The 24,300-nt window shown below is 43.5% G+C and overlaps 1 protein-coding gene and 1 long non-coding RNA gene across 12 annotated transcripts in view; one reads left to right on the forward strand and one right to left on the reverse strand.

The window, feature by feature from the left end:
• Positions 1 to 24,300, forward strand: part of FGGY (FGGY carbohydrate kinase domain containing) — a 280,468-nt gene that overhangs the window by 12,609 nt on the left and 243,559 nt on the right. The window lies entirely within an intron of this gene.
• LOC136791391 (uncharacterized) lies at positions 2,538 to 23,747 on the reverse strand. Its single transcript, XR_010833331.1, has 4 exons — positions 23,123 to 23,747; positions 12,318 to 12,467; positions 5,060 to 5,210; positions 2,538 to 2,671 (listed from the first exon to the last, which is right to left on the reverse strand). It is a non-coding gene; the product is annotated as an uncharacterized lncRNA (long non-coding RNA).

Below are 24,300 nucleotides of genomic sequence, written 5' to 3' on the forward strand. Positions count from 1 at the left end.
TGTTCCATCCCTGTCTTCTCTTATTCTGAGATCACAAGGTGTTTCCTACCTCATTTTCCTTTTGCACCAGTGCTAGGTGTGTTCCTGTGGCTTAAGTAGGTGAGGTTAACAGTACCGATGGGCTGGATAAAAGTAATGACAATGCCTTGCATGCAGTTAATGCACATTGTTAGCAGAGATCCATTGTATATTTTCTAATGTTTTTATACCTGCTGGTATTTTTAGTATGTCTGTCTTGTAAAACATGGTAAAACTTGTGTTATTTGCATATTTGACTGGTGGTCAATGAGATATATAGGAAGAAAGACCAGACGATAAGGAAGGGGGTGATTAGAGAATCATTGATCAGGCAATAAGGAAGAGGGTGATTGTCTGCAGTTCTGATACGACGAGGTGGGAGGTGGCATGTCTGCCTAATGGCTATGGAATTTGATAATTTGGGAGAAGAAAAAAAAAAAAAGAAAAAAAAAACATTTCCAGCTGTAGGTTTGGAGCTGTCTGGTGGTAATGGTCCCTCTGTACACCCTGTGTCAGGTTTTATGACCCAGAGTTTGGAGGATGTACACTGTTGGGAAAGTGCATGCATGAAATGCTGGTGAGAGGACTGCCAGCAGCACAGCAGTGAGTCTGGTTTCAGAAAGTGCGCGCGTGTACTTTTTGAAGTGAAAAGACATTTTGGTGCAGAGTGGCTTGTCTCCCATACAGCGTCGTTAAGGCAGACCAACCTGTCAAGGTCTTGGATGTTTTAGAAAAGTTTAGATTTTTTTTGAATTTTGGAAAAGTTCTTTATGTACACAAAGCACTTTAATGCAACTGACCCGCAGTCAACCTGAATTAACAACCCCCATCGCACGCTCAGTAGTGCCATTCTCAACCTGTGATTGTGTTGCTTTTCATAGTCCACAACGTAGGAGCTCTGCATGGGGCTCTCACTAGTCCTTGTTTATGCACGAATTTGTAGCAAAGCGCCTCTGTCAGTTTTAGTGATGTTAATATTTTTTATAGACTGTTCCAACTGCGTTCCTTGTGTGTACACAGTCAAATCAAGGACATATTCTCCTTCCAGTATGTGAATTAAACAAAACTGTAGAATCACATTTCAGACAATATAAATCTAACCACCTTAGGAGATTATACTGTTGTAACCTTATTGACAAAGCAGCTAAAACATTTGAATGTTTTGACGGGGATATTTAGAAAAGCGGGAGACCTTTCAATCACTCAGGTGCTCTGAATTTCCACTGTCTAATTGTAACCCTTGTTTTAGCCCTGTATGCAGTCTCAGCCTTTTGTTCATTCTTTAATAATTTCCAGTTGATTCCGTGAGACTTGTGGATAAAAAGTGACTAAAGGTATCTGAATTTACCCTTTACCCACATGAGGAATTCAAGGACAATTCCGGTAACACAGGATAAAGCATACTTTAGTACAAGCTAATGTTGTTATAGCCATGCATATTAAATGTAATCTGCACTTGTAAATGGGAGTTTATCAGGAAACGTCACTAAATAGGTAAGGAAACTTTAATGGATAGTTTATTACTTCCAGGGATGGGCTCTGTATGTGGTTTATGTAAAGCTAACATTTTAGTGTTAGTGTATTTGGTCAGTAAGCAAATACACTTTCATTCTAAGTGTATTTTGATATAAACAATACAAGCTCGTGTATTCTACCTGTCAATGTCATAGCCACTTATGAAAATCAAACTTACAGAATTCAGAATCAACCATCACAGCTCGGTTTACTTGTTAGTGTTGTCACACAGTATCCTTTAAACACGGTTACTCAAATAATTGTGGCACTTTGCTCACGAGGCAGCGGTGACCAGAGGGCAGGGTGTTCAGTGACGTGTTGCAGGAGCTGGACCATGCGTGTATTATCCACTTTTTTTTTTTTAAAGGCTTCGTTAGGAATATTTGATTTAGCCTACTGAAAACTCAGCAGTATGTGATTTGGCCATTTTTAAACATCATGGCTTCAGGACTCACTTGGGTGAGGAGGGAAAACATGATACGTCATCTCCAGGCACGTGAGATGTCTTCTCTGTATTCTCCAGGTTGTACAATTTTTATACCATTTGCATTGCAAGAGGCAAAGTAATAAAATAGTGTCAGAGTGCTTAATACATTTCATGGAAGGAGAAAGATACTCTGTAATCACAGCCAGTTCCGGTAAAGTATTCTTGGTGAGATTATAGTTGCTCTAATAACTACAAAAGACACTGGGGATTTATTTATTTATTTTTCCACAGGCCCTAAAAGCAAACTATGGTGATACTAACAATTTACCAAAAAGGCAGATGGCATTTCCTAGGGCTCTGATCAGAAGAAGTGGGTGCAGCTTTCTTTCGTCCCACCTTCACTTGTCTTCACTGCAGTTTACAGCACAGCTTTTAAAGGTAGTAGCCAGAAAGAACTCGAAGTGCTGCGCTGTAAGCTACAGCAGACCAGCAGCTGTTGTGCAAGCTCTTTGCTTCTTGTGGTGTGGATGGGAACCTTAAAAATTGGGTAGGGTAGCGAGCAGGAAATGGGAGCCATTACAGCTGTTCCAAGGAAGTGGTTCCACACGTGAGTCACAGCCCTGGTTTCTCCGTGCTGTGTGGGAGCGGCGTCCTGTCCCGGGAGGATATTGCCAGCTTCTGGGGCCGGGCAGGTCCAGCTGCTGCTGGGACCTGAAAAGAGAAAAGAGAAGGAGGCTCTGAGTCTCACCAGCATCACTTCTCCACGCTCTTCTTGCTACCTGTTGTTTGGGCAGCTGGAGCAAGGGAGAATCAGGACTCGAAGCCCTCTTACGGTTGTATGCGGCGTGAGTTAAGTGATACGTTCTGCTGCTGTTAAGACCAGAGAGTGACAAGGAAAGCTGTCCTTTACTGCAGGGTCTGACCACATGCCACAAAGGCCTCGGTTATCCTGTGGAAAACAAAATCTACTACTGTGTGAGACAGCCCAGGTTGCCAAGTCTTGCCTTTTTTTTTTTTTTCCTCCTGCCGTGAGTCACCCAGCTCTGGCAGAGGCTGGAGCCCATCTCGCATCAGCACAGGAACCTCTTGCCCTCACTCTTACTCCAGCCCATCCTAGAGGAAACCTGCTACGTAGGCTGCTGCTCCCTCTCTTGCTGCGTCGAAGAGCTGCCACACCTCAGTTTCTTCAGGCCTTCTTGTCAGGGCACCGCTGCCTTACTCATAACGGATACAGACACCGAAACCAAGCAGTCCCTCCTCTGCTCTCCAGGCTCTGTGCCTCCTGCAGGCTTTTTCAGTGCTGGAAGGTCTCTGTACTTTCACTTTGCCCTATCTACTTTAAAGCCTCCCACAGGAGCTGTTTCTGTTTCTTCTCAGGAAGAGAAGGCAGAGAAGATGAGACAGATGCTGGAGGTTGAGTGTTGTTATTGTTGATCCTTCCTAAGCCCACTCGTGAGATAAATCCCCAAACCACTGTTCATTAAAGTCTTGCCTGTTTCCTGCAACAGTGCTAGCAGTGGTCCTGTGCTGGCAGCAGCAGTTTGAAAGACTGAGTGTGCACAACGGGTGATGTGGAGGAAGGACAGAGCTTTGTCTCCCACTTCATTATCTTTCCACTGTTTAAGTGCATCTTCTTCCATCCCCGATGCGAAGGTGCACAGAGCTGTGCCACAGCTCACTCACCGGTGATCTGATGGTTTAGAGGTTTCTGTTGTGTGTAAATCGTGGCAGAGGGAAAACTAATACCTGAGTTCCCAAGGCTTTTGGTAACCTTGTGGCTCGCCAGAGATCCTCCATCCCAGCCCTTATTTCTTGCTGAGAACCTGTCCTGTCCTCTTACTCATGGAGCTAGAGGTGTGGCAGCAGCAACAATTTTGGGAACTTATGTCTTAGATATAAATTTGAATTAATTTTATGATATTAGGAAGCTGACGCAATGGAATTTCTGTATCATGAAATGTGTTTGCAGCAACAAAGGCTATCATTACATCTTAATGGCAATCCATGAAAGTGCTTGCAGTTTTGGGCAAAAGGTGGCACTTATCCAGGGAGTGGAAGTCTCCAGAACTGACAGGAGTGACTAGGACGTGTGGATGCACTTCATTTTTGTTTGCTCGTATGTCAAGATAGCCAGGTGTGAGCTATTTCTATTAGCAGAGATGATTGTTCATGTTAAAGCAGTTTGTGGCCTGGACCGGCTTATTAGGCACAGTGCACGTGCAGGTTTGGGGCCATTTTTTGTTTGTTCCATCTGACTTGCGTCCAGTGAGTTCAGTTTAGGTTGTTAAAAGACAGTTCAGGTATACCATGAAGGGGCTGTACAAAGATTTGTGGGAGAAGCAAAGGGGGAACCTCACACAGGAAGTCTCGGGCTACATGGGAAAAGAAATGAATAGAGGTTCGTAGCATGGATAAAGAGCCAGTGTAATTCACAGAAAGCAAGCTGGTCTGAAAGAGCTGCATGTTCTGAAGACAGTTCTTGCACCTGCCTGGATCCCGTATCCTCGTAGAAGACCTGATATAGCCCAGGGAATCTGCTAAAGCTCTGAGGAAGCTGAGATAAGGTAATCTGCACAGAGCTGATTTCTGTTTTTTTTAAGAGAAGTTTTGTAAATATTTCTAAACTCACTGTTGGTCAGCTCTGCTGCATTTTCACCATCATACAACCCACCAGGATTAAACAGTGAACTGGGTGCTTCTCCAGGTGGGCTTCCAGGGAGGGATGCGTGCAAGTTACAAGCAACTCGTTGGGGTCAGCATAAGTCTCCTGGATGAAAAAATTGGACTCTAATTCTCAGAAAGGGGCACACTCGGTACACTACGTGTGTACTTAGAAAAGCCAGACTAGGGTGAGGCTTGGACTTTGCTCGCTCCACAGAGGCTCACCACACATTGTGCTATGTAGGTTCAGAAGTCAATTGCACACATGATCAGAAGCATGGTCAGATGTGTTGTCTAGAGACTGTGGTCATCTTTGCTTTCACTAGCATCTCAAGAACAGTGCTTTCAGGTGATTATGAGGTTGGGGAAGAGAAATCAGGCACACATTCTTCACAGAAAACAAGAGAAAACAGGAACACATTCTTCAAAGAGACCTACCCTCCAGGTTCCCTAGTGCTCCAGCTGCATCCACCGGGCATCTCATGGGTGTTCCTCCCCCAGGTGCTTCCAGAGAGCTGGAAAGTATGGAAGGGAGCTCAGGGGGTGCGATATCTTTTGGAAGGTGGAAGAATACTTGCAAGAGTTGGATCTGTACAGATGGAACCAGTATCAGTTAGGGACATCCGATAATAGTTTCCACAGTCAAATCCAATTTTTATTTTTAAAAAGTGTGAAGAGTTTCTTCTCCTTTTGCGTAGTAACTGAAAACACTGGCTGTCCCTCAGTAACTGCCATTTTCTTAGGTACCTAATATTCTCTTGGAAGTTTGCCCTTCATGATAAAAGGGGGACACCTTTTAATTGCTATAAAATTAAACAGTCTTCCAAGAGTCGTGCTAGGGTTGCACAGCACGTTGAATGAAATTATATACCTGAAGACAAAACCCACCAATCTTATAAGTTATTTTGTATTTGTTATTTTGTATTTTTGATAAAAACAGAATAGTCTGTAAAGTCAAGAGGAAAAGTGTTACCGAGTCCTAGTTGTTATTTTTAATGTAACAGTACCCTGTTCCTGGGTGAGGAATATCCACGAGGTGACAGGTGGATGCAGATGGAGAACTAGGAAATTTGGAGGTTAGGTCAGGCCACTGATATCAGGAACTGAACAAGGGCTAAAGCTAGGATTCCTACTGAACCTTCGGTTAGATATTCAGGCTAATGAAGGAGAGGCTTAACCTTAAAGACGTCCTCTTCCTAATGGCTTCTTGTACTCCTGGGTGCCAAGGCTTGTGGTGTTGTGGGTACAGGTTTGCAACAGCAACCTTAATTAAAGTAGTGCGTACAGCTCAGCCATCTATCCCATACCACTGAAGCTATACAGTGCACCTGGGCTGAATTAGCATTTCTGATTAACCTCTGCTTTTTGCACAAATGTTTCAAGGTGTTAATCCTTATGTTAGTGTAATGAGCTGGAAAAGCTTTGGCTTGAAATCCAAGCAGTATCTCAAAAAACAACTGATGTTTTTGTCATTGTCTTGACTGGCAGACAGAGCCCAACTTGGTTTGATTATTTTGTGCTTAGACTGACAGCTTGTATGTTGTGTTTTATCTTTAGAAAGAACTTTTGCCGTCTCCAGTTATAAGCTTCAAAAATAGTACAGGTTTATAACTGAAGGGCTGGCAGATGTTTAGCTGTTGTGGATAAAAGCAAGGTTTAAGTACAGTTATTAATTTCACATGCTGATATCATGGAAAGCAGTGAATAAGTGCTGAAGACCGACGCATTATAGTTGGCTTTTAAGAATACTAGCACCCTAACAAATTGTTTATATCTCTGCTGCTTATTCTTTGTAACTCTTTGTAATGCTTCCAGTGACTACAATGACATACTTAGATAGAAGAGCTGATCTACTGAAGCCTTACCCTAGAAATGAACTCCACTAATCAACTGCTCATGACTACAACAGATGTTTCTGTTTTTCAGACAATTGGAACCTCATGTTCTACTATATTTTTTAGTTTTTTTTTGCCTTTCATACTAGCGGCAAATGTCCAATTACTCATGTGAGCTTCAAAAACTCGTCACATGATACCAGGAACAAATTGTTAAGTCAGTCAGCAAAGTTAAGGCTTGAAGTGGTGGTCCACCGAAGGCAGCCAGGTCTAAGAAACCGGAGGAGTGGTTTGTGGAACTACCATGCTGTGGTTTTGTTGTAAATGCCAGTACACTCTTTCAGCCTCTTGTATGAAATTTGGAAATGTCAGATGAACTCAGATCAAAACTATTTTTTCAAAGGCTGAATCATTTTAGGTGTGGAGATAAAGTTAAGTGATACTTCTGAGGATACGAGTATTATAGTCTTGAAACCACAAAAACGGGATGAGAATTGTTTATATGATGTTATGTAAGGACATATCTCCTGAAGCACATTAGAATTGGTGGATTTTCAGATGTACTGGAAATACAGATGCGAAGAATTTTCTTTTTATTTTGCTTAGTCTGTTGCATTTAAATTATCAGTCCACGTTTTTCTGTCCATAAGTGACTGGATCCTTGATCAATCAACGTCTTTGTGTGATTTGGGCAGAAGGAAAAATAATGTGGGTGGAAAGAATGATATATTGTCACCCCACAAAGATGCAGCATAGTCTGCTGTCAACAAAATCAGAACTACACAGAGGAAATGAGCCACCTGTTAAAGACTACAATGGAACCGTGAAAAATTGCAGGCAATAGAAACGCTTCTTTGAGATTATAGCAACTCATTTGCAAACCATTTTTCTGTTAGCAGTGAACACTTCACCATGAACTTTCCCCTACCCACAGCTACCCACACTGGATGGATCCAGGAGGCATTGCACAGCAGGGTTGAACAGGCAAGACGAGGAAGTTTATCAGTATTGACATTAGCCAAGCAGGATCCTGACCAAATGTGGGGTACCATAACCAGGACTTGTTCTTTCACCCCTTCCCGAAGTAAATATATCAACTTGCTGCTGTTGCTGGACCTGATTGTCGTGATAAACACGAGTACAAAGAGCACTGTGAGTTGCAGGCTGTTTCATTAAGCGAGTGGCATACAGGTGAGAATGAGAGTGAGGGGGACATTGAGTGCCTCTGGTGCCACTATCAGGTTACCAGGTGATTTCTCTCAGTGCCAAGATTTTTGTAGTAGAAACGTGTCCCATTGGTAAACAATTCCTGTAGGGGCCAATTAGATTGCTGTCAGAAGCACAGGTGTCAGCGATTCAATTACAAAATTGAAGAGGTGAGATTTAATCAGTTAAGAATGGGGCCAATAATATGCACTGGGCATGTCTCTAGTTGGTTCCAAGCAGGTGATATGCTGTCTTCTTTGAACATCATATTCCTTTCTTTATTTGCAAGCCACATCTAACCTCCTGGTGCTGTTTGCACCTGTGTTTGTAGTGGATGGAACTTGAAGTTGGGTTGAAGTAACACCTTTCTTTCTACTCATCTTTACATAGATTTCGTTTTGGATGGGGGGATAGGTCTGGAGTGCAGAAGGATTTCTGTCTGCATAAAGATGCTGTAATTTTTATTTTTATTTTTTTGTGGCTGCGGATGAGATTTCTTCTTTGCTGCTTTCTCTCTGGGTAGAAGAGAAGGGAACTGAGAGGCCCATAAAAGGTGAAAACCAGAAAGGCAATAGATGTTCCTCATTAGAGCACGTGCACAGAGTGATCGGAGTGGGATGAGAGGAATCGTTAAGGGAAAGAATCCTCTAAGCCAAGGGGTGACAGGATTTCCAGAAGAGCTTGATTAGAAGTGCTGAAGTTGGCTGGCAAGCGGCAGGGAGTGAAGATAGAGTATTGATTTGGAACTTTGGCAAGTGCCTTTTGAAACTGTGAGGAGACGAGTACGGGAAAAGAAAGGGAAGGACTGATAAACAAAAGAATACAATATGGAGAAAATCAAGCCTGTTGATGGGAGAGAAGGAAGATACAAGTAGGAAGAAAGACAAACTGGTCAAGATGTCTCTAACACTGATGGGAAAGAGCAGATGCAAGATCCCTTTCAAGCAGTACTGGAAGAGTACTGTTTGATGCGTGCCGCTGTCCCCTTGCTGAGCCTTCAACGAGGATCTGGCTGAAGCGTGGCTTTCCTGCTCTCTGGATGCTGGGTGCCGGCTTGACTGTACCTTTTTTCTTGCGTTGTCTTTTCTGATAGGTTTAGTCTCGTTTCTCCTCTCCAAATTGGCAGTCGTGTAGTACACGTAAGAGGCTACCTTTGGAAGCAGTTGCTTCTCAGAGTAGCTGACCAGTGGGTGATAGAGGTGTTCTAGAGCCCCCTGAAGAAAACGCGAAGACTCCAGCTGGTGTCAGTAGTATTGGATCTGTCTATACCTGATTAAAAATCACTTTTCCTTTGGCTGTTTTCAATCTGTCTTTCTCTGATGTGTCTAGGAGAGCTGCAGTATGAAAAGTGCAAACCAAAATGTGATAAAGGAACATGTCAAGGGGTAATTAGCAGTGAACAGAGTTGAAATACAAGTCTTTTGGACAACATTTTCACACTGGTGGTCTTGTATCTTGAGAGTGGGATCAATGTTTTCCCTTCCAAAATATTTAGCGATGATAGCCTGTTATCGTGTTAATCCTACCTTTTAAAACAGGTAACCTGGGGTGTATAGAGAGAACAGAAGTCTGAATGGGCAGCAGGAATAATTTCAGCTGGTTCCCCAGACTCCAGATAGCTTGGTTTGAATAGTTCTCAGACAGACAGAGATGGGAGTGAAGATACACTGTCAGACTAGCAGAAGCATTTCTCCCTCCCTCTTATGGGGCAAGAGGAGTCAGTAAACCAAAGCCAGCTTTGTCTGTAACCCTAATTAGGGAGCTCCCGGGATCTTTGGAGGGGCATAAGAAAGCTCTGTTACCTTCTGCCCTGCTTCCAGGCTTGCAGCAAGGGAGATGCAGAGATTTCCCCTTCCAGGGAGGATTTCCAAAAGACTTCAGTGTGCTGTGTGATTCACTTGTAGTAGTCTCGTGTGTGCGGTGCGTGTGTGTGTGTGTGTACGTACATCACGGTCCCCTTGGGAGGGCAGTGGCAGCAGATCTGCCCTGTCAGTAGCCAGTCACAGCTGTGGCTGTGTGGGTTACCCAGCAGAGTTCAGTCCCTGGGGATTTTCAGCCTGCCACCCCTCGCCACCACGTCCATGCGCTCGCTCACATACGCACGGTGCCATCAGCGAGGAGTCATCTGCCGGCTGCACGCCCACAGAGCACATCAGGAAGGAAACGGCTGGTCTCTTAAAGTCAGGAGTATTTAAAAAAAAAAAAAAAAACAAAAAAACTGCAAGGAGCAGGCAGCCTGTGTACCAATTCCTCCCGGACTGCCGGAATCCTTTGCCCTGTGATTCATGCTGAGCTGTCCGGTCCATCCGGCAGCAGCCGTGTCAGGCAGCCACCCACTTTTAACCGGGTGCCGGTGCTGCCGCTGCTGGCACCAGAGCCTGCAGCGTTTCAGGATTCTTGTGTTAGTCAGGGCACTGGCACTTCCTTTGGCATTTGTCAGTCTGCAGGAAGGCTTGTGTGCGAGCGAGGGCTTTTTTTTGTTGTTGTTGTTGTTATTATTTTGTTCATTTACACATTTGGAACCTGAAGGTTTGATTCAGACGTCTTCGTTGCTCTCCGCTTCCTGTAGGTTGAAGTCTGTTTTCTGATGATTAGCCAATACCGGCTGTTCTGGCAATGAAGATGTCTCAAATCAATCCTATCCTGTCTGGCTCTCAAATCAATCCTATCCTGTCTGGCTTTCCAGGAAGAGCTGCCCCTCCCCTCTCCCTCCACAACCCCTGTCATCCAAGATTGAAATTTATCAGAGCTGCTGTGAGCAGGAAATTAGCTTCTTTACAACTTGTTCTCCACTGCTTCTCATTCATTTTATTGTTTTAACATTTTCCAGAAAATAAGGCAGAAAACAAACCTGCTTCCTCTTTAGAAGAGTTGTGCTGTTAACCTGTGAAATGCTCATTTCCCTGGCAGGCTGCTTCTTATCTTTATAGCAGAATCACACGATTGAAATCAGTTAAAGTTGAACTGAGATAAAGAATAAAACACTGGAAAACATTTAGTCATCCTTTAGCATCCTGAAGATAAGGATTTCTGCACATAGGCATCAAAGCAGTAATGAACACCGCGGGAGGGATTGGCTCAGGAAAAATGGAGTGAAGGGTGCTACCTACTGACTTAGGAATGTGCCTGTGAGAACTTACTTGCAGTTCTGGGGCTTCAACACCTACATTAAATTGACATGATTTTTCTGAAGAGCTGAGCACCTGCTACTTCCATCCATGGGAAACTCTCCTTAGAATTGCATTCAGGTACACGGAAAGTGGTTTTAGCTTATTTTGACTTTAAACATCTGACTTTAAACGTGTATATTTATGTTTTCTATGTGTATTTCCAACAGCAGCATTGGAAGATTTTTTGAGGTATGCAGAAGGAAGACACTCTTTTAATTAACATCAGACATTTTTGGTGCTATTCAGCATTAAAAATAAACCTCGGCCTTTGCCAGGAGTAAATTTGGCAATTGTGTGCTCCCTGCTGCAGGAAAACAATGTCTCTCTTCAGAGCTCAGAACCAAGCTTTGGCAACGAAATGAGGCCCAATGTCCATTGATCTCAATGGAAAACCTATTATTAGAAAAATCACTGTGACCACATCCTGCCATCATTTTGTGCTGAGAACCACCACTGAGGTCAGCAGGATTTTTGTGCAAATATTTATGGCAGGATATGGCCCACTTCAGGGCATTCTGAGGGTTGACAAGCCTTCAGCTGAATTGTTCCTGCTTCTTGTTGATCCTATCAGTCCAGCAAAATCAGATCCGTGAACAATTCAAAATCCCACCATCTAAGCTGACGGTGAGTGAAACTGAGTAACTTATTTTGTGCGATTTGAATGCAAACATGAGGCAAGACTCTGGCACTGCACAGTGTCCTGACTGGGCATGCGGTGCTTTGGACACTCAATGGGTTGTATCCTTCTAACTTCTCAAGAAAGCAGCAAAGTGTAAATTGCCGCTGTGTCAGATAGGCGTGAGGCTTCGGTGAGTGAAAACTGTTGTTAATTGAGTAACTCAAGATTTTTGTTTTCAGCAAATGCTCTGCATATGTGACTAGTGCAGCCAATTTCCTGCTTGCCAAAGTCAGTTCTATCAATGCTTATTGGAACCACAGACTCAGATAGGAGAGGGAACACACTCTCATTTATCCTTTTGATATGGGCAATAAGTGAATTCTTTTCAGCTTACTGTACATCCGTGTTTTCACTGGACAGCAGAAAACTGTGTCACTGACTCATTGTTTGATCTTGGGTAAATCATCCAGTCCAGTCTATCCCAGTACCCTCATGTACATAAACAATGTAATGACTCTCATCTGGCTTTACAAGCTGTTAGAATAACTTCGTTTTATATAGCTTTAGCTTTCCCTTAGTCTTTTCCAGAATGCTTTACTGGTGAACGAAGGAGGCTTGTTCCTGAGTCAAGCCAAAAGGTTTCTCGTCCCTGTCTGGGTGCTGAAACAATCAGTGAGCACAAGTTTTTATACTTTGCATAAGCAATACTATCTTAGCTAGAGTAAACGTTTCTGGAAGCTGTAGGGCCAGGCTGTAAGGTTACACAAATTTGGCACTACAGAAATCGCTCTGATAAAAAGACAATCCAGCACTTCCAGCAATAGCTACTGGAGTCCAACTGGGCATTTTGGAAGGGGAGAACATACCTGTGCTGTGAACTGAAGTTGCTTCTTCTGAACTCTGTCCAAAGATTGCCTGTGTAGGGTGAAGTAGACAAAGCAATGGATTGATGCTCACCTGAAAGAGGAGTTATGCTGTTGCCTGGTTCATATGAAGAATGTATTTTAGATTGTAGCCTAAAAATTATAAAACAAATTAAAAGCTTAATCATTTCACTGTGGTTCAACAGCTATAAAGGAAAAAAAAAAAAGGCTGTAAAGTGACCTGTAGAGATAAATGAGACATTCCACTCTAGTAAGCCTTCAAGACATTTTCAGGTATAGACTATGCAAAATGATCAGCTGCATTTTGAGGCCCAGGACTTGCATTTGGTTTATGGCCTCCTCTTCCGATAGTCATATACTTAAAGAAAATTTTACTCTTAAAGCTGGGAAAGAAATGTCATGCTAATAAAAGAACTTTTGGTGGGAATGTATTAATTGCAAAGAAACTTGTCTCTTGTAAACTTTCTTCACTCCGAGATAAAACTTCTGGAGGGAAAAGACTGCAAGACGATTGCAATTATGATTTGAGCGTAATGGGGATGTGTGGCATTCCCAATAAGAGCACTTCTAAGGGATTTGAGAGGGAAATGTTTGCTGTATCTCATCTTAAATGTTTACTAACTTCTCTGTTTGGCTTTTGCGAAGAAAATTTCCATTTTTCAATTTCAGTATTATCCCAACACAAGAATAAAACTAAATGCTAAAACCTCAAAAAAGATTGCAAAATAGAATTCCTGTTTTCCAGCCAGTTCTGGACCAGAACAACTACATGCTTGTGGATGGTGCTGGAGAGAAAAGTTTCTCTTAAGCATTTAATGAAAAGTGTAATCCTCTTACTGCACCTCGGTCAGAGATGCCTGGCTGCCTGATGGAGCTCTCCGCGAAGCCACGTGCGTTCCAACACCGCACAGCACCCAGCGCGTAGGCACTGAGAGCACTGCTTTGTGGTTTGTGTGCTGAACCGGGACTCGGACTGGGTTCAGTTCTAGCTTGCTCAGAGATTTCTTTCTTAATCTTGGGCGATTCATTTAATCTTTCTGTGCTTTGGTTTCCTGTCCTTGAGAGTTTGCCTGCAAAACAGATTATTTTAAACTTAGAGTTCATGTTTTGAACTCTAAGTTTTTAGAGTTTTTAGTGTAAGTTTTAGAGTTTTTATTTTGTATATAAAAATTGAATCAAATCAAAATAATGAAGATGAGAGGTCCGTGTGCTGTGTTTGCAGCTAAAAAGATTTTTTTCTTTAAGGCTCTCCTGGAAGAAGAGACGCTACCTTTTGTCAAGCTCTTTAGACAAACAATCCAATAGTTTCTAGGCAGCTCTGGAGGTGTTGGGTCCAACAACCTTGTTTGCTGGGGTCCTTATCCTATGGGCAGCCCCACCTCAGAAGGCCCTGTATTCATATATGTTTTGGTCAGAGAATGAGATACTTGGACCTCAGGAGAGGCACAGACCTTATAACTGAAGTTTCGTACAAGGCTGTAATAGAAAGACATTGAGAGAAGTCTTGACGTGGGTCTCCACCATTGCAGAGGCTGATAGTAGGAGTCTTCAAAATTCAGTAATTGACGCCCTTTGAATGAAAATGTGCAAGTTCAGTCTGTACAAAGAAGTCACATCACTGAAACAAAAGGGGATCTTTTAACTGTTTCCTTCTATTGTCTTGTCTTGCTGTCTGCTTTGCCACCGATGTTCTTTTTTTGTCGGAACGAACACCGTGGGTTTTGTTCCCGGGAATAATAATAGCGATAATAGAAAATTACTGCTTTGCAAATCATTTTGGAAAGTGCATATGGAAATCTTTAGGAGTGAAAATAGCTGCAGTGGATGATAGTAGGTACTAGTAACAAAAATGTTTGGCTTAAGGTATTAAAAAAAAGTCAGATGCTGAAATTTCATCTGGATAGATACAAGCATAGACTGAGTGCATGATCTCAGACGCTGGAAGGATGGAGGAGAGACTGAATACCCCGAAGTCCTGACCTGCCTTTGTGAAGTTCTCCTTACCACAGGCACTAAGTGTTCCCTAATGCAAGTCAAACACTCTGAACGAGGAAAGAGAGAGAAATTAGTCTGAACAGGAAGCTTCAAATATTCTAACACTAATTGAGTTTAGATAATTAAGGGGGTTTAGAGCAGTAATTCAGAGGAGAATGGGAGGGGAGGACAGTTTAATTGAGATTGCCTGTCCATCTGGGAATTCTCCCCGCAGCCGTCTGTGGCACGTTCCCGTTGCCATCCGTTCTGACCCGTGGGAGCCGGTGTAGTTCGCACCGACCTTATGAGTTAGCGACACTGCAGGCTTCCCTCGGCGCCGCGCTGTTCACGCTCTGCCTCCGGAGCAGGGCACGGGTGACAGTTTTCTGTGTTGCCCCTTGGCTGGAGGAAGTGCCCTGCCCTGTCACGTCTGCCCTTTGGGGACCTCACGGTGGGCCTGGGGTCAGGCCAGGGGCTGGGAGGATGAGGAGCGGCGTTTGAATGCTGCTTTGTAGTTCAGCAGAGGCTGCTGGCAGGTCCTTGGAGCTAAGGCTTCGTCCCTGCCACCGCAAGGAAGCCAAAATGGGAATCAAATCCCAGACCTCTGCTGCTAGGAGCAGGCTGATGGTGACCATAAGCCTGGCTGGTTCAGTAGGTAGGAGGAGATGGTGGCCGAGCCGTATTGCTTTCCCCGGGAGAAGTTTTCCAGTAGCTTTGCACTATCTGCCTTTAGCAAACAGCTTCTTTAAAGGGTGCCATCGTACATCCTGCACATCAGGAACAAATGCCTACACTAGCTGTGGCGAGGCTCCAGGGATCCCCTGCTGCTCTGCACATCCCTGTGGAGATGCAGCTGGCTGATGTCTCGCAGACAAGCTGCCCTGCTACCTTTAGGGTGGCAGAGGGACACCCTGTGAGGTTCGGACACCGCGGGCAGGAATCAGACGAGTAAGGCTGCCCCGCAGTGCACACGGCGGGATTGTTGTTGAGGACGGTGCCGAAGGGCTCGCAGCTGAGGCAGGCATTGGCATGGCTACCATCTGACAGCTTGGCCAAGCCCAGAGAGCTGCAAGAGTGGTGTTGACAACTGAATTTTGATTTAGTATTAAATAAATGAGAAATATGATGCTGGAGCTGTGTCCTGCTAGACCGGCCCTCTCTCTGGCTGTCCACCCTGCAGGCCAGGGGAATGACTTCTGATTGTACGCCCACAGACACCCCAGTGATTTACGTGGAGCACCATGCCAATGTCATTGAGATCAAAATGCTGTTAAAACTGCAGCAGATCACACTTCTTAATTTAGAAAGAATCTAGCAGGTATTGAGAGGAAAAACCTTGAAGCCTGTCGGAGCGCTGACAAATCGTGATGAACTCGCTGTGCTTTGTTTGTAAATACAAGCAACCCAGTTTGCTGCTCTCTCACCCTAAGGACCTCTGAGAAAACAAGGAAGGCACCTGCAGGTGGCTCGTCTGGGGTTTTCTTCTGGTCTCCTTCAGCTCTTCTACGAGTGCCTCAGTGGAGGAGCTGCGGCGAAGCGCGAGGGGCCGGTTTCTGACAGACCGAGCCACTCGTGCCAGAAACCTGCTCGTCAAAAGCCAGGAAACAAACCCGAGGATGTTTTCACGTGGAGAGCTGGGCAAACGCTGCGTACTAACCTGCTATCATCAGGTGTTTTCCCAGTGATTGTCATCGTTACTATTCCTCTGGGGCTATTCGGATATGGGAAAGTGGAATAAATAATCAAAGAGGATGTTTCTGGCTGCTAATTTTCAGTCAGATTTGATATTGGTCCAAGATTTAACACTTCCTTTCTCTGCCAACCACATACTAAAAATAACATATTTTCAGGATATTGGAGACCTCTGGTAATCTGTGGTATTTGGCACTTGAATATTGCCTTTCGTCTGGAGGTCTCAAGGCAGAAAGTTGGAGCCTCGCAGTGTCTACTTGAAGTCGGGAGAATCTGAGACATTTTTGATGTTTGATGTGTAAGCGAACAGGAGGCAAAAAGCTCAGAATGGCTGGGAAGGTCTGCATTTCCTTGCTGAGTGGCATCTATTTAAAAAAAGAAAAGGCAGTTTTACCTCGGCGGCACAGTGAATCCTTCGCGGGGCCAGGGGAGGTGCAGGCGGTGCGTGCAGCAGGGATGCACCAGCAGGGAGGACAGTTCACCCAGCAGAAAGTTGCAGGTTGGGAAGAAGCTAATTCATATTTTATTAGTTTCATTTTCTAGTTAAGCAAGGCTTTAAACTGGCTTCCAGTAATCAGGTTTTTAACTAACACTTTCTGGCAAAAGGAACGCTTTTTGACAGAAGTTTGTTGTTTGTTTGTTTTTCTCTTTTCCTTCTCTGTACTTTATTTTTCTCTTTTTTTTTCCTAGTCATTGGTAAGTCAGAGATGGTGAAAGAAACTTTAAAAAAAAAAAAAAGAAAAAAAGGCATTGTTGGGCTGGAAGAAAAGCCAAAGATTGGTTCTGTTTGTGTAGATTTATTGTAATGTCACCAGGAGTGAGGAGTGTTCCCTGCTCTGCCCTGAGCACTGCAGCGCGATGTATCAGACGGGTCTTCTAAGGCCTTGGGAAAGCAGCTGCTTTTCCTCTGTTGGGAAAACAACACATAGGTGGTGGGATTCAGCCAAAGGCTGCGAGTCCAGTGAGGGAGCGCTAATAGAGACTGATCTAAAAGACGGGCTGAGAATGAGACAGGAGTTCCCCAAGGAAACTGGATTTATTTGGATTTCCTCAGAGCAGTCGAGAGCTTTTCTCCCAGGACTCGGAGTAGCAGCAGAGCCTCTTCCCTCCTGAGTTGAAGGAGCGTTAATGATTCCTTGTGTTTAATAGTTTTGATTGCTCTGCTCATTTTGATAATTTGCTTAAGTCTCCCGAAGCAACAGTAATTTAATCAAACTGGCAGCACTAGTCGCTTGCCTGGAAAACAGCAAGCCCGTTTGTCCCGCAGCAGTGGTGCACGCAGCTGGCCCTCCTGGCCCCGAGCAGTTGTGAGAGCAGAGCGGGCTCTGGGGGGAATTACTGCCATTACTGTCCCCAGCATGTCACACGTCCGGGGATTTTCATTTTGTGCCACCTCTCACAAAAACTGGGGGCACAGGCCGGTAGCCACAGCGCTCAGAGCCCACGGAAAATAACCTGCAGCCTGTTAATAAGCAGGGACCAAAACATGCTGTTATTTCATTATTTTTGAGTTGATACAAGATATGGTCCACCACCTGGCAACCTGGCCAGGCATGCACATGTCCTCCTGCCACTGGTCCACGTTACTTGTTTCCCTTGCAGGCACTCGTAGCTCCAAGTGCCAAAGGCTGCTCTGAGTAATTGATGCTCTTTATATTTGTCATTACAACAAATTTTACGTCTCTTGTGTCCATTTAGCCTTCCCAATCCACCTGGACCCTCTCAATAAACTACTCCTCATGGCCTATCTGGCCGACTCTGAGAACAAATTGTTTTTTATTCCTAAAAGGCTTTCTCCCATTTGGATACTCCGAGGCTGTTTGCCTTGTGGCTCAGCTCTGGCGGCCGTCCCTGCCAGCACTGCACGTGTTGCTCTGGGTGCTCTGAATCATCGAATTTTGCTGGATCTTAGAGCCTTGACCCCGTATGAAGCCATTCCTCTAGTGGGAGGTGGATCAGGCTTTGGATTCCCGCAGGCACTGGGCGCTTTCCATTGCAGGGAAGGAAGGATCCTTATTTTTTGGTACTCCTCATGTGGTGGCACAGAGATGACTGCGAGAGCCTCCCTCCCGTGCGTGAGCACTGCATTGTTTATTTGGTGTAAAGAATGAAGTCACCTGCCTGATGAGAGATTTAAATGTTAGGGAAATGGCAAAACTGCCCACAGCTATTTGGTCTGCCAAATCTCGGGGAAGTTGTCTTTTCCACCCTGATTGGGGGAGCTCCTTTTGTGTTTCAGCCACTACACTATGTTGTCTATCTGACTGGGCACTGAAGCCATTTCCAAGCTTCTGCTTGCCTCATCCGGCCCCATCTGGACAGATGTGAAGGAACACGGATAATAGGATGCCCCCCCCCACCATTGACAGTAAGGTACAAGTACCGGGTCTCATCGGATATATTTCATGCCTGACTGTTGCATCATGCTTAGTGACCTTCAAACTCTTGATTGTGTAGAGACTGTGGGGACCTTTTGATTTACAGCGCTTCTATTTAAGTGGTTGTACACCTTGGCAAGGGCCAAATTACTATTTCAGTTCAAGTCTGTGGGTGATGAGTGAAGAGACACATTTTGCACTCCTGTCACACTGCTGAGAGATTTATTTATTTTTGAATGTTACAGATTTCATTTGAAGTTAAAATAAAAAAGAAGAGAGAATTCATTGCCTAAAGAAGAAAATGCCTTGATGAAACATTTCTTTGTCTCTTGCTTTACTTCTCATTCCTCAGGAGTTGCTTCTTGAAGGAATCTCCGTTCCAGCTCTTTCTCCAACTTTGATTGTTCTGGGCCTTTGTCTCCACGTTAGTCACTTCTGGCTCTTGCTGGGTTTCTCCCAGTACCCTTCTCTTCATCTCCACTTAAAAAAAAAAATCTTTGCTTTGCATCTTCACTCTCTCTTCTCCCTTGGCAGGAGACAAAAGGGAGACACTGCTTGTGGAAAAGTAACCACTTTTAAACCTGTGAATGCAGAGGGAGGCTGAGAGAATCAAATGAACTCTAGATCTGGAGATGCCGGTGTAGAGATGGAGAGATAGTAGATGTTTTGGGGACTCCTGCATTGCTCCTGGGCTAGAGAAAGAGAAGTGAAAGACAAGGCAGCTGTTGGGGAGCAGAATTCATTCCCAGCCTCGCTGTCTGCACTCTCTGGCCTTCTCGGACGACGAGCAAGCAGGTGCCTGTCGGTTGAATTGCAGTGAGGATTGCACAAGAACTGTAGGCTGGTGGAAAGACTCCAGGGAGCCAGCTTCAGCCTACGGACAGTAGGTTTGACTCCCTTAGTCTAGACACTCTCACAGGGATTACGTCAGCAATAATTTGTCAGTCTCTATTTATTTTCCAGTGGCATGGTTAGTATTTACTAGGGCTGAGATTCTCCATATACTCTTCCGTACCCTGTCACACGCGGTTTGCTTATAGCAGAGTGGCTACCTGGGCCACAATTTCCCTGCTTTTTTATAGTATTAGTGATACTAATCCTTAGAGGAAGCAAAGGCATGTAACATACCTAAATATCCAAAACCCTTTGAGAAGCAAGGGGAACATCTTTCCCATGTTTTGAGAATTTCCATTTCCACCTGATGACCCTAGAGTCTCAGATGCTCTAATAAGAATTGTACGTAGTCAGATACATGCATCAGGTTTGGAAATAAAGGTGTGAGTATACCTTGTTGTCACATTAGGAATAAATCCTTCAGTCTCAAAACCACTGATGATTTGAGTGTCGTAATTCCCTTTTTTTTACACAATAAACCTCTCACTTTCAGATACAGTACCTTGAGCAAAATTACACACAGTTGCTGGGGACTGTAAATGCAACCCAACTTTAAACCTTAATTTAGGTGCCTAACAAAAGAGGGCACTGTCTCTGGGTTCCCTGTGTAGTAAATGAAGAGATGACTCTGAGCTGCCTTTTGCAGAAACTTTTCAAGTAAACTTATATTTTGAATCAGTCTCTGGAAGTTTTCCTCTTCCTATGGACTGGAGAGGGGGTCTGAATTAGGTAGAATAAAGTTCTAAAGTAAAGCCTTGTGAATAATCCCCTTTTTACTTCCTCCTTTCTTTTTTGCAGTTAGGATAAAAAGTTCAAGTGCTGACATTTTGCACCCCAATTTCTAGACTCCGTTGCCATCCAGTGACATTGTGTCAAGTCTCCATAATGCAGAGAGAGGGTGATTGAACAATTGCATTTGTCGGGTCTGATATGGAGTAAGTCTACAATACAGACTTCTTAGAGTGTGTTTGGTACAGCACTTGGCTTTATAGTATGTAGCAGGATAATACAAGTTTTGCAAGACTTGTCTTTAATGATTTGGATCCACTCCCAGGTACCGAAAGGGCATTAAACTCTGAAACCGGCTGGTTTTGGGGAGAGGGGGAGAAGGGAAACCCGTGGAAAAATAAGTCTTCAACTCAGAATGAAAATCAAGGGACTCTCTCAAGCTCCGAGGATCGATGTTGTTTTATTATTAAACCACTGGGCTGTTGTTCCCATGGAAACAAAGAAACAAATATTTGGAGCTGTGTAACACCTTCCACCAAAATTCCAGTTAAGAATGTTTTGGAAAGTGTTTCTGTCAATGTGAGCCCTCCTGTTCTCTGAATGAAAGCTTTGTGCAGCCTTCCTGGACTCCCGCACGGGCCACAAGGTGAAACTCTGCGCTCAACTTCACGAGCATTACTTGTCATTGCAATTCTTTAAAAGGAATTAATTGCATCGGGAGGTCTTTGCCCGGTACAAATGATAAGTGTGAGGCTCCGGGAATAACCCAAGTGAAATGTGTGACAGCGGTGGCATTTGGTCGTTTGCTGTTGGTTTGGGTTCTTTTTTTTCCCCCTTAATCCATCATTTTCTACAGATCTACCCTAGCAAACATGCCGAATGATTTCACCTTGAACCCAGCGTGATCCGTTCAGAGATGGAAGGAAAAAAAAGGATGAAATACAACTGAAATTTTGGCCAAAAATCATATTTACTTTACTAAGATAATATGATCCATCTATTCATTAGCAGTGGGAAGAAATCTTTCCATGCTGCCAGATATCTTTTACCTGAGGCACCCCATCTGTTTATATTTGCAGTTTGGGGTGAGGGGAGGAAATCTGATCAAATTTAGCAGGTGCTCCTTTTTTTTTTTTTTTTTTAATTAAAATGGTGCTGTTGTCTTCTCTTTGTCTGCATACTTGCTTTCACCTGCAGGTCAACCATCACATTTTAACAATTTAACCACCAGAAAGTTGCCTTGTTACCTTGTTATCTAAACACGGAGTTTTGTCCAAACAAGAAGTAATAAAATACATAGACTCTGGTTTTCTGTGTTGGATTTTTTAGCGAATATAAGGTCAAAACTGTAATTAAATATCTCACCACTGGGAAAAGCATCATACTTCTCATTTCCAGTGTGGAAAAAAGTCGGCGATGTCTCATTAAGTGCAAGCCCATTTTGCAACCTTTCCCTTGCTGGAAGCAGTAATCATCCTTTTCTCGTCTACCCACCTACCTATTTTCACACAGTTGATAGACATTTAATATCTTAGAAATCTCTTCTGCTTTGTTAAATATCTTTGAAATCTGCTAGTTGGTTCAAAAGTTATTAAGGATGGGTGGGGAAATGTACACATTTACATAATGCTTTTGCACATTAGGCTAAAATATAAGTTTCTGATGTGTGAGGAGACATCGCGATGAATTTGGTTCTGTATAAAATTGTGCTTCTCTTATGAACTCGTTCACTATGCTGCATTTACTCTGTGCAATACCGCTCGTATGAGGATGCTGAAGCCCTCCAAATGTGCAGTAAAACAAATGCAATTGTCTAAAACTTTCTAAATTCAAATGGATTTTTTGCTCGTATTCCCCACCCTAATGAACGTTGACATTATTTGTCCAGAAACTGCTCAAAGTTGGAAGATTTAAATTGTAACCAGCTCTAAAAATCACCCTTTTCAAATTACAAGCCGGCAAAAGTATACCAGCATGGGGAACCTTCCTTCGCTGTAGGGTGAATGAACTGTTGGGATGCCTTTGATGGACCACACACTATAATACCTCTCAGCATTATCAAATAATAACTCAGAAACCCTTAAGCCATATGCTATTTGAACTGAAGTCAGAGGGCATATTCGGCATGTGGTTTGTGGTCCCTGGAACATATCGTGACGGGTGGAATATACTTAAATGAGAGGCTAGGAGGTAGTGCTTTTTATTTGTAAAATCCTGCTTAAGATAATTAAAGTAGTGTAGAGCAGAAGGAAGTCTTTTGCCTAGGCTAGTGGTTATCTGCGTATCATGGCCTAGCATGTCTCCTGTCTCGTAGGAGTATGTAATTCAAGAAGTGTCCCTATGAAAGGGAGAAGTAGCTTTTGTTCTCAAAACCCGGCGTTGTCGTGATTGAGGCCACATGTGCCTTTATGGTCCCTAATCAGTTAGAGGCTGATTCCTATTTAGTTCCTTTCAACCACTATTATTCCAGCTTTATGCTATTGTAAATTTGCTTGTTCTCCTCAAGTTATACTGGAGTGACTCTGTGGTGTGTCAGGCTTTAGGTACAGAGATACCGATAGTCTTCCTAATGTACTTTTGCTGGCTCAAGCTTATATTTTTCTACAGAATGATTCACAGTAACTGTGCCCCAGGCGCTGGCCTGAACTAGAAGGTTACGCAGCAAAGCTACGTTACTTCAAAATATCAATTCTGGCTTTAAAGAGATGCATGAAAAGGGAGGGGTTCTTGTGCTGGAAATAGTCTATGCGTTTTGAATGCCTTGCAGTATGGTGAAGGATAACCCGTCGTCTTTGAGAGACATTGTGAAAGCTCACGTCTTCTCCTAAGCGAAGATCCTGCTGCAATTACAAAGTTACTGGTTGTGAATGTTAGAGGAGGCTCGCTCAATTGATGAAGATGTCTGTGCATTTATACTTTACAATTATAGCTTATCTTTCAGAGCTGTAATTTTGCTAGAAAATGCAGTTGTTATTTCTCCCCGTTAGTTTCAGCTTTAATTTGTCTGATAATTGATAATAGTTTCTCTGTTCTGAATGCACCGCTGTTTTTATCAAACACTAATAAAATAATGGATTTATAGTATTAAAAACCAGCAAATCTGATAATGAGAGTACTTACCCAGGCTGTAGGAAAGCGGAGTTCTGGTCCCTTTTCTCCAGAGGGAGTTGAACCCCCCTATCTCCAGCTTCCAGGAATGGTCTTAATCACTACATTTTAGGATCAGGTTTTCATTTTGAAGAGAGAACATTATGTTTTCTGGATCACTCACTGGAACTGGTCTCTTGCCCTCGAGGTGTGTGTCAAGTCCACAGGGCCGCTGATTTATAGGTCATTCTCGCTGGCTGGCTTGATGCTTGTTGAGGTTCTTCAAACAAGGGAGGGGACCTACAACCAGAAAGGGTTTATTGGGGCTCTAGCCCAGAATATTCTGTACTGCCCGGTTGGGAAACTGGTCCAGATGTACTTTCTGGGTATATTTTGATTCAGGGGCAAAGAGCCAACGTGTCAGTTGTTTGCTCCACTGAGTTTAAAGGATGGATTTGTCTGCCAAGCAGTTTTTCCCCAAGTTTTCTTAGTACTAACATGAACGAAAATAATGCACTCTACAATTGCTGTTATTAAACCCAGCATGACTGTATTTCAGCCAATGCATTTGTGTTTAAACCAATGAACTAATGATGAAATCCACAACTTCTAATTGCAAGCAGTACATGGTGTTATAAACACGATGCAGATGGCCTTGCTACCCTGCTAACTTCCAATTCAAAAAAAACAACAACAAAAAATTCGTTGGTCACTTAACCCTGTGTGTGTAAGTCTCAACCTGACATCATTAGTGTGTATTTGTTGACTGGAGGAAGGTGCTAGAATTTCCCCTTTTGCACTCTTACTCTCCCCTCTGTTAATGTGTTCATTTGGAATTTGATGTTGGCTACAGAATTCACAGAACTTAAACGTGTAATTTTAAGGAAAAAACAGAGTTGCTATGGAGTAGTAAAAATGATTATTCCTTCTCTTGCCTAAGTTACTCACTTAGCAACAGTCCTAAACTATCTGCTGGGCCTGAATTGACGCTTCTATCTCGTTGCTTCCCTGTTAAAGGACATGCAAATATCTTTTTTCTTTCAAGGATGCTAGTAGGATCTTCGTTGTTTGGTTTTATTGAAGACAGAATTTGTCCCAGCTAATATTTTCCTGGTCTGATCCAGCTGATCAGTAAGTACATGCCTAACTATAGGAACTTGAGTGGTATCACCAACTGTGGTATGATTCTTCCTGTACTTAGAGTTAAAAGA

The sequence above is a fragment of the Anser cygnoides genome, chromosome 8 (genome assembly GCF_040182565.1).
Source record: "Anser cygnoides isolate HZ-2024a breed goose chromosome 8, Taihu_goose_T2T_genome, whole genome shotgun sequence".
NCBI classification, from domain to species: Eukaryota; Metazoa; Chordata; class Aves; order Anseriformes; family Anatidae; genus Anser; species Anser cygnoides.